The sequence below is a fragment of the Molothrus aeneus genome, chromosome 5 (genome assembly GCF_037042795.1).
Source record: "Molothrus aeneus isolate 106 chromosome 5, BPBGC_Maene_1.0, whole genome shotgun sequence".
In the NCBI taxonomy this organism is placed as follows: Eukaryota; Metazoa; Chordata; class Aves; order Passeriformes; family Icteridae; genus Molothrus; species Molothrus aeneus.
Window position 1 is genome coordinate 42,620,068 of NC_089650.1, and position 11,210 is coordinate 42,631,277.

The window sequence follows — 11,210 nt, forward strand, 5'->3', positions numbered from 1 at the left end:
TGTCACACCTCATGAGACCCACAGTCTATTCCAGCAATATCGTAAATCTGTTTACTTGCTGTCCATGAAGCCTAAGAACCACAGAAATGCTACATGGCACAGCAGCACTCCTCTATGAAATAAGCAACAAGCCATCTTTAGTGCATTTTTTTTAAGGGATGCAATTCTTTTCCAGGCAAACAAATACACAAATTAGGCTCAGAAAATATATTAGTCACTCAACACAGTCTAGAAATACAGGCTTGTTTCTGTTGTACATGCCTAGAGGTTTTACTTCATTTCAAGCCTATATGTACATGTGAGGTGATTCTGACCAGAAAATTGTTGATTTTTTGCCTGTTTTGTTCATTTTTTAAAAAAAGTTCTTTGATAAGCTGATCTTTCTGGAGAGACTGTATTTCTTCTTCCTGAAACTGTTATAAATAGCTGCTGTAAGATGGGAAGAAATTTTGAAATTTTTGAAATTTCACCTCTGAAATTTTGTTGGATTAAAAATGGGAAAGAGCAGCTGTAAGGGTGATCTTTTCACATCTATTTGTTGTATAAGCAAATTAGCAATATCAGTGATTATTGTTACTTCCAGTGAGGCTTGGATGATTAAACAATGAAGTGGCAAGTGGAGATTGAAGTAGACAAATGTAAGGTGATGTTCATGGAGTAAAATGAAAATTAATGAGCCTAGATTTGATGATCACTGTTAGCAAGACCTTGGGGTTGTAGGGCACAGATTCAGGAAAACATCAACTCTGGGTCTAGGAGAAATGAACAAAACAAACCATATTTTAGGAAGGAGTAAATAATGTAGAGAATATAGTTATGCCACCATAAAAATCCATGGTTTACCTAATCCTTGACTCTGGCCAGTTCTGATCCCCTAATATTCAAGACACTGTTAAGACTGGAAGGCATTTGGAAAATGGCCACAGGAATAATTAGATGAAAGAATTTGCATATGAGATTTGACTGAGTAGATTAGATTATCTTTCTTCAGCCTTGAGAAGTGGCTACGGGGTACTGCACAGGCCTCATCAGTGGTAATAAGGTCATGGATAGGCATTGACTGTTCATAGTCTTTTGGGCTACAAGGACCAGTCAGTTCCAGGAAAACAAAGAAAGTAGGCAGTTCTTCATACAAGAGGTAATAGACTTACAGAATTTGCAAAAAAATAGGGTGATGACAAGACTATGAGAGAGGTTCAAGTTGAAACTTGAAACTTGAAATCTTGGAAGAGTTTTCTGTTGGGGTTTAATAAATGTATAATCTCTTCAAGCTCAGGAATTTCCTGAGCAGAAAATATTTGGAGCTAAGGGGAGTAGAAGGGAACACCAGCAAATGTGCTTACCCTGTGCTAACTGTCCAAGGGGTTTGCTAATGGAACAGTTGAGGAAAGAATATTAGACTTGAAAGACCTTTGGTTTGAGCTAGTGCAGCCATTCCAATGTTTTAAGACTCTTAAAATTCCATACTATTTTAAAATTTATTAATAATTTTTTTGGGTTTTTTTGTGCTCACCTTCCAGCTTGTTAGTAAGCTGCCTTCTAGCAAGTGTAATTTTACAGGTGCATTCATGCTCATCTTGATGTGATGTCCTCTGGCAGATACAGCTGTCTGTCTTCTGTCACTTTTAATTCTCTTTTAGTGCTGTGGTTTTTCAGAACAAATTCTGACTAAACACTTAGAGTTACTCATTAATGTTATTTAGTAGAAGGAAGAACTTTAGTCTTGTTCTCTTTTTTCTCTTGTATTGGCAATTTCTTATGACCTGAGATACTGTGCCTAGTCTTGTGACAGCTGGATTGTAAAATCAATGGATAGCTGCAAGTTGCACAATCTGAATTCTATAGATTATGATTAAAGAGAAAAATGAAAGAATTAGATTGGGTTAAAAGAAAGGCAAATATATTTGAATGAGCAGTGGAGAAATTTGAGTTCTATTTTCATTACTTATGGTGGTTTTTTGCTGTCTGCTAGAAACATGTGTACTCAGGAGTATGGAAAATATGGCACACACACACACACACACACACACAGACCAGAGTGCCTTGTGCTGCTGGTAGTGGCTGTCAGGCCTCCCAGGCACTGTGCACCACTGTGCTCTGAGTCCCTATCTCTGATGCAGAACTGTAAGCACAGATACAGCCATGCACAGCTGTGAGATATGGGAGTGCTGTCAGATCAAAGGGTGTCCTGTCCCCCAGCCATCTGGAATTAGTGATTGTTTTGAAAGAGCAGCAAAGCAATGCTGAACCGAGTTCCCAGAGACACAGATATGTCCTAGTCTGCAAATACTGGAACAGGGGTGGAGAAATCCCAGCTCCCAGCACAATAATGCCCTGACAGCAAGGATTTCTGATAACACATTGTTTTTCTCCTCAAGTTTCATTTATTTATCACAAGCTGCAATTGTAAGACGTTAATCCTCCAGGCATAGGAGCAAAGTCAATGTTTACCAACCTTGTAGCTAATGATATACTGGAAAGGCTCAGCATATATTTTGCTTAGGACAGAACAGCACAGTGACTACAGTAGGCACCTAGAAGACAGGCAGCAGACTTTGCCTTAGATATGCAGACAGGTCCAGGGGGAGGATTCTTTGGAAGTTCATTCAGTGTTGCTATTGCTTGCTCTTTACCACCTATTTACAAGACCCTGCCTCAGAGCTGTCTTCTGGACTAGGGAAGGACAAAAATCCCTCTGGAGGGGTTCTCTAGCAGGAATTAGATGCTTTCTGAATCCCTGGAGGGACAGTCAGCACAGCAGTCTGTGCTGGGGGTAAGCATGGAAAGCTTCAATTCCACTTAACCTTGAGCCTGGAGTTATTTGCAGGGATGGACAAGAGACATATCTGAGAAACAAAACTAGGCAAGGATCCAGTGATTTGCGGTCACTGCCAATTCTTCTGGTGACTCAGAACAAGACTGGTATGATTTAAGCAAAGCCCTGCACTCCCACAGTAACTGTGGGAGTCTGGGAGTCTGGAAACTCTTCAATCAGAATGAAGAAATGACTTGTTTTAGTTTAACAGATAGAGGGAGCTTTCCATGAACATACTTCTATTACCTAATTTTTCTTTTCTTGGACAAAGGATGCATGAATAATCCCATGGACTAGAGGATTTAAATCCAATGAGTGACTTATATGAGAATTTGGGCAGTTCAGGGCCTTTTCCCTGGGGCATTGTAAATTGGCCAGGGTTATGTCCAAGCAAAGTATGGTGGAGAACCCTCAGGTCATTGCAGGCTGATGGGACCAAGGGATTTGTGAGTCACAGGGTACAAGGCTGGGAACTGAGAAATCAGCTGAATGTCATAGACAGCCTCTGTCTCATCAACAAGTGTCCAACATTTATGAACGATCCCATTGTCTAGAAATGCAGGTTGGTGATTACAAGTATCTCTTACAGCAAGTTTTTAGGAGAATGCATCTGTTAAAGAAGGTGAAAAATGAAGGTGAGTGTGAAAAATGAAATGTGGTGAGAGGGACTAGAGCCTGCTTCACAGCCCCACTGAATATGCACTGTTCAGAATGCAGTCTGTGCTCTATGTGCACTTGCTGATAGCTCTCATTAAGAGTTAAACCACCTCCTTGGCACCATACTTTAATCCTTGAATGACAAGGATAATAACTTTGTGACATAAATAATGACTGTTTTGCAATATGCATCTTTTTTAGGCAATACAGTTCATGTGGGATTCACCTAAACAGCAGTAGGGCAGGAGCCCCCGTGCAGAGGCAGGCTGACTCCATTAGCATTGTTGCCAGACTTGCAGAACTGCTCTGCTTGTCTCCTAAGCAGAGGAGACAACGCTCAGGTGCTCTCATCTGGCTGTTTAAGGAACATAGATGTCCTTCAGTGTCTTCTTCAAAGGACCAGTGGAACCACCCGAGTCCAGCCTGAATGCTTTCCTTGACAATGTAGCCTGAGGATGGGAGCTGCTATGTGGGGGTGTACTCTTGGCCAGGAAGAGACAGAGAAAAGTCCCAGGAACTTGGAAACATTTTTTCAAAAGGTCACATCTTTTCAAAGAACTGCATAATCTATTTTAAAGAAATCCATGTGAAATAAAAAGGGAGATTGTTTAACCCTTAGCTTTATAATAAATGAATGATTTTCCTGAGTGAGATAGCTTTCCTTCTGTAAAAATAAATATCTTTCCTTAGCACTTCAATAATGAAAGGACAATTATCCTCAGTACTTCCAGATTTGCACATTCACCTAACAAGAAATTAAAACTAGATTTTCAGCATATTTTCATACATAACTTGGTATGCTAATAGTACCTTACCAGTCCTGTTCAGTTTAGAAGGACAATCTGAATGAATGCTGTTATCTAGGAACTGATCCAAAACAAGGAGGTGGTCCAAACACTCCTGAACTTTCTGGAAATACTTGTTTCAAAACTTTCTGGGATCACGGGTTTACTGGGCAGCTGAAGGGAATAACAAATGAGCCTTCAGCAGTGGCTCTCCAAATATCTCAGGCACAGCTTTACTGACAACTCTTTTTATCAACTTCAGAGCTATCATACCTTCAAAAGAAAATAGGCCATACATGGGTTTGAAATGCTGAAAGGCAACATTGATTTCTTCCCAATCCCATACTGCAGCTTTGTAGACAAACAGCACATACAGTGAACCTTCACAGGCTTCAAGTGTCCTCAGAATACAAAAAAACACAGTCTGAACTGTGCCAGCTCTGCCTTGAGGATAGTCCAAGGAGATGGGTTAGAAATGGATTTGCACAGTTTTTCAGCTCCAGGTTTCTGGAGATCAGCCAGGCCTTGGCATACTTGAAAGCAATTAGGGAAAACAAAACAAAACAAAAAGCAGGTCAATGTAATATTGCTGAGAGCTTGGCACGGGCAATTTATTGTCTGAATTAACCTTTCACACCATTTTTTGATAAAGTTGGTGTTGTGCTGCTGAGACAACAACATTTTTTCTCTTCTTTGTGAGAAGAATCTGAGACTGAATGTTTCCTGAGGCCAGGCCAAAAACAAAGAGAAGGAAAACAAGAATGTGTTCTTGGAGGCCAAGGTAAGAGTCAGGCTGGGGCATCCTGTCTTTGGAAGACTTAAATCACAAGCTGCTACAGTGAGGAATAAACCTGGCATTCCTTTGGGTACTGCTAGCCAACTCTGCCTGCATTTTGTTCTTTTCTGTCCATGGCAGCTAAAATCAATGTGGCATAAGAAAGGCAAAGAACCAGGAGCTTAACTAATTACAGAGTCTCTGCTGGCAAAGCCACATTAATTCTTCTAACCCTGCACACTCTTTAGTGGTGCTCTCCTGCTGTGACACATGAAGAATGTGAACTGCCAGAAGCCTTTTTTTTACATTAGCAAAGAGGAGGTTATTGATGTGGCTGTATTAAACTGGAGGTGGAAGGGGTGAGGGAGGTGGGTGAAGCTCTGCATTCTTGTCTCCTGAAACAGTTACAATGCCAGAAGAACATCAGCTTTCAAAGACAAAGCTGAAATCTCAAGGGGTATAAAAATTAAAATCCACAGCATTTGCTGATGAGATTTTTATGGTAAAAATACAAAGGTTTTTTTTAATATATGGCGTGTGCATTTTTTAGGTCTCATAGAGGGTCTTTCAGTGAAGTTTTCCAGTTTCTAGCTGGGCGATTTAAAATCAAGACATCATGTGTTTCATGCTTTGCAAAAAGTCTGAAAAACTGAAGCTCCTGGAATGCAGCATTTTAACATTTCACCACTGGATGGAGACAGCACTCCAACTCTTCTGAGTAATTACTACCGGCGCTGTAATGAAATGCCTTGCGTTTAAGAGGTTGAATAATTAGTGGACTGCAACTACAAAGACTGGAACACCAGCTAGATTTATGGCAGAAAATGTATCGAAGGCACACTCCCCAGATTTGAGCTTGACCTATTTTTATGGTGAGAAAATCCAAGATTTAGCTGAAAAAAATTAATTCTACTTCTCCCATCACATAAAGCATCAATGACACAGACTAGCAAAAATCACAGGGAGATAAAGCAAAGCCTTTTAGGATCCTTTCTATCTTTTCCCAGGTCACACTGTATTTTTCCTGACAGAAGGACTCTTCAGCTTTGTGGGTCTGGTCTTGAGGGCTTGGTGCTTCAGGGAGCAGCTGGGGTTTCTCCAGGAGTGGTTGTAGTGAATGTTATGTTTGCAGTGGAGAGCCTTCCCTTGCTTGAAAGTGGCAGAGAGGAGGTCACTGGAGGGGAAGTTGCAACAAAAGGAATTCTCACCATCTTGAAGATTGGTAGGAAAATTTTCAGAGATTGCTGCAGTTCAGGGGTCATACATAGATGGGGGACAGCCTGCCCTACCAGGGTTGGTTTCTCTCATCAAGTATGTTAAGGCATTAACACATATTTTCTTCCCTCTTTGTGTGTATGTGTGTATGCATGAGGTTCAGGTGCATGAGAGAGGGAAGGAGGATGGCCTGGATTTCAGCCCAGTCTCTTATTTAATCATACTGGGCTTCTCTGTTAGCTATAACTTTTGAAATTTTTGATGTTTTAAAGACAAATAAATGAATTCAAAGATACTTAAATTCTTATAAATTTTCTAAAATGACCCAGCCAGATAGGTTGGAGACTTGAAGTACCCAGATTAAAGGCTGAAGAGTGAACTCATATAGAAGAGAGTCCACTCTGGACAGAGCTCTTTAACATGCCCCTTCCCTGGGAGAAGCTTTAATCAGAACTTGCAATCAACCACAAGATAAGAATAACCATAGGCAACCAGACTTCATCAGTTCAATAAGCACTAGAACTTTTCCTTAAAAGCAACAGAAAAGTTGACCTATTCCATTACCATTTCTCCTCTGCCTCCAGGTCACAGAGTCTGTACAGAGTTTAACAGAGTTTAAAAGCTGAGAATTTTCACAAATAAAAGCAGCACAAAAGCAAATAGCATCCACTGAGACTGATTTTTCATGTGTCTGCTTGTTATATTCAGGCAATGTTTTTTCCAGACAGCTGTGGCACTGCATAGTGATTAGTGGGGTGAAGCTTTAGAGGGAAGGGGCATGAAAAAGGGAGGCTGAACATAAAAGGGTGTGACAGGTCCTAATGTATGCCTGTCACTTTTGTTCCCCAAATACAATATCTATTGGATCAATTATATGCTCATCTACATGAAAATGTCTTCATTTTTTTCTGAAACCAAGATTTCATGTGTAATTCCTTTGCTCACTGCCAAATCTGATGTAAATCTTCAAGAATAGAGTCTTAAAGGTATTTAGGTTTCCTATTCCTGGGTGAAAATCTCTGCCATCTTCACCATCCAGGATGTCTAGGGAGATATCTGGTGCTGAGACAAGAAACCTAATCAGTATGATGAGCAGAGTTCTAAATCACTACAGGGAAATGCACAGTGTTTAGGCATGAGGAGGAGGTGACCTTCTGCAGGTAGGATATGTTTGCAGTGACAGACAGAGGTTTGCAAGCATGTGCCTTGTTATTACTTATTCGTGTGCTCAGCTATTGATACCCATCTCATCTGTTATTCATCTGCTATGCTGCTGTTTGCAGAAAGTGATGAATACAGAAAGGCTTGAGAACCACCTTTCCTTCACTATATTGTGGGACCTCTCTGACTTGAAGGAGGCTTGGACTAGAGGGAGCCAGTGTCACTTTCCTGTCCCCTTTTTGCTGGTTTTGTGGAAACTGATGTGGGAACTGGTCAGGAAGGTGATATGCTGTTATATGGCCAGTCAGTGTGAAATTATGGACTGTGACTTTGGTCAGTGATAACAAACAGTTTCAGAGGAGAAGCCCTCTGAGGAAAGAAATATGTGAAAAAAATAGCTCTGCTCTAGGTGCTTGATGTGGGAGCAGGAAAACATGCTTACTGGATGGAATGAGGAGACTAGATTAAGACACGAGAAACAGAGCAAGAGGCATGCCAGGAGTACCAGGAGCACATGCTTATAGTGGTGATGAGCTTGGATGTGCTGTAGATACATTAGAAAAATTGTGTGCATGATTGGCAGAGGCAATACCAAAGCCAGGGCTCTAAGCAGTGAAGAGAGGCAAAACTCAGCTCCTTGTGATGGCGAGACATGACCTGCTGTATAGCACAGGACCTTGTGGGTGACTATCCATGGTCATTAGAATGGATCTGAAAGTTCAACATTTGCTATGTTACTAATCCCTGCTTCCTTTGTGACTGATTGATGGGTATGTGTGACATGACTAATCTAACCTTTCTTTCTCTGCTTCAAGCAGCAACTTGCAGTTCCATGGGCACCTCATAGGGTGCCACAGTGTGGTGAGATATGCTGGGTTTGCTCTGCAGCCTTCCAGGTGACCATGGGAATAATGTCCTGGCATCTCTCTGTGAAGTGCTCCATCACTCCCCAGGTGCCAAAGGCAGAGCTGAATGTGCTCTGAGCTGTCTGCTGCTGGATATCCCTTCATGCCAGGCAAGCACCTCAAACCTTCCCTCTGACAGCTGACTGCAACTGCACAGAGCCAAGTAATGCTTGTGGCTGACTAACCCATGCACAGAAGAGCTTGTACTTACCTACAGGTACGATTTCTTTGCTGATGGATCTCTGTGCTCCAGCCCTGGTACAAGGGCCACAGGAAGGCTTATGGAAGTTTCTCTCCTCATAAAGAAACTTCAGAGGCCATGTCCATTAGATCATATTAATTTGCCATTCACTGCCCTTTCTCCCGCTGTAGAACTGCAAGTAAATTCTTGAGGAGAAGGAGGAATTTGTTACTAGCATTTCTAACTCATACAGGATGAGTGGGATTTCAAATCAATATTTGGTTCCTTCTCAGCTTCTTCTTCCTCCAGCCTGGCCCATTTCCATCAATCATGAAAAGCTTCCCACTCTCAGCAAATGGCCACTCCACATGATTAATCACTCAGGTCACAGCCATAAAGAGATCTGCCAGTCCCATAACTTCAAGACCATCTCAAGCAGGCAGTGTGCCAGATTGATTAAGAGGCTTGCTATGGCAAATAGGAAAGTCATTGATATTTGGTGCTGGGGAAAAGACCTGACAAACAAACCAACAATTTTTCACACAGAAAGGTAACCACAGGTTTTCTGAGAGCCTAGGGGTTTTCTGAGAGCCTAGGATGCATTCACATTTATGAACAGCTGAAATATCCTGTGTTTGCAGGCAGTACTGTATCATATGGCTGCCAGATCAGTTATACCAAATACCTTTTCTGTTCATATCCTCTATGGGACCTAGCTCACTTCTCTCAGTCATGGAAAGGGAGACAGGAACACCAGGAACACCCACTAATACTTAATAATTTACTGCTTAAAGTATTGCCAAACAATAGGGTAGTTTCCACTGATGACATCCAGGGATTTTATACAAATAAATGCCTTCTGGCTTTGTCTTGCTCTGAGTCTTTGTTTATTAATTGAATTGCTTCAGCAGTGATGAATGATGAGAACATAAACCTTGCCATGTCAATTGTCCTATGTGACATGCTAACAGCAGGACAAGATGCTGGACAACCTTCATGACCCAGCAATGGTTAAACTGAAAGTCCAAAGGGAGCTATTTGAAAATCCCTGAGAATCCAGTTTAATACACAAGGGAGTGAATATGTGGTTTTGTTTCAATTTGAATCAGCAATCTAGTTTTGATTCTAGTTTTAAACAAATCCTGAAACTTACATACAAATTTTGGGTTGACCTAGAACCTCCAAGGCAATTGTCTCTTGAATTTGCCCTAGATACTGGAGAGTCTTGAACTACCAAAGTGTTTTTCCTGAACCTCGTTTTCTCTGACTTGGAAGATTTGCAAGAAGATATCATACAATAATTTTGAAATTTTTTGTGAAAAGTTCATCTTAAATAGGTTGATAGCAAATTCTGGATTTTTTTTTTTTAAGGAAGCAAATGGCAGTGTTAAAAGCATATAGCCCAAAGCTACAGGTGGGATTTTCTTTTGTTTTCCCCTAGGGTGGTCATCAGCCTACCCTTAAAATAAAGGATTTAAAGTGAAAGTGAAGATAAATCTTCAACTGTACCTAGAGAACAGCATGTATAAAAAGAACCATGAAGAATATTGAAAAGTGTTTCAGTCTTGCTCAGAGCGAATCCCCATGATTTTATGAACCTATTAAATGTTTCATTAGTTAAATATGCCTCTACTCCTATATAAAATGTTGAACCCATAGGGGATTTTCTCTGTTTTATCTCAAACTATGCTGTTATCTTGTGTGATGTTGGATTTGTACTCATATCCTGTTTGCTTGCTTTATGTTGTTCCATTTCACTGGTTGTCCTCCCCTCCTGCTGTTGTGCAGACAACACAAAAAACCATCAGCATGTGTGTGAGTTGGGTGTGTGGGAGCAGCCCCACCCACAGCATGGTTGGGAAGTGTCTAGCATTTTGATAATAGATCTACTTAGAGGTATTTCTTTCCAGTGAATATGGGTGTTCCTTAAAATACTGTGGGAAGAGACAAAAGGAGTAAGGTGTTCTCAGCCTACAAAGGAAGCTCTGTGGGTGCCACAAGAAGAGATCAGGCTGGGCATGATGTTTTCTACTTTAATGACCCTCTTTGTGTAGGGTTTCTGCTAACAGGAGATAATGACAGCTGTTCTCAGGGGAAACAGGGAAGAGTACTTCAGGAATGCAACAGCTGTGGAATGTTATTTTCTGATTAGTGCTCTTCAATAACCCAGAGAGATTTGTAGCAGTATTATGGTTTCTACTTGTCACTCAAAATTATGCCAGTATCATTGCAAAGGAGAAAAAGTTCCTGGTGTGTTAGCAACCTGTATTTCTGGTGCAGGAACAGAAATTAAACCATCAATCTCACCAGTCATTCTGCTTTGCACAGGCAAAACTCTTTGTATTCAAAGAGTCCCAGGATGATAAAATGAGACATAAAGATCTCCTTTGATGGTCAAGCTCCTGAAGCCCATTCAGAAATGAGTCACTGGTTAAAAACTACCTTTGAGCAATTTTCAACTGCCATTCAAAAAGTCAAGCACTCCACTCTTCTCATGTTCCAATTAGCCAAAGCCAGGTAGGTATTCTGAGGGAGCTACCTACAGAGCATACAAATACAGGGAAAACTTCCTGATGTGCCATACAGAAAACAGAAGTAGAACAGAATAGTGGTGTAGGGAATGCTGCTGCTTCTTATCTCATCCTGCTCTCATTTGCACTCTGTTTCCACATGTCATCATGTGAAATTAATTCCTAAATAATGACAGTAACACGCT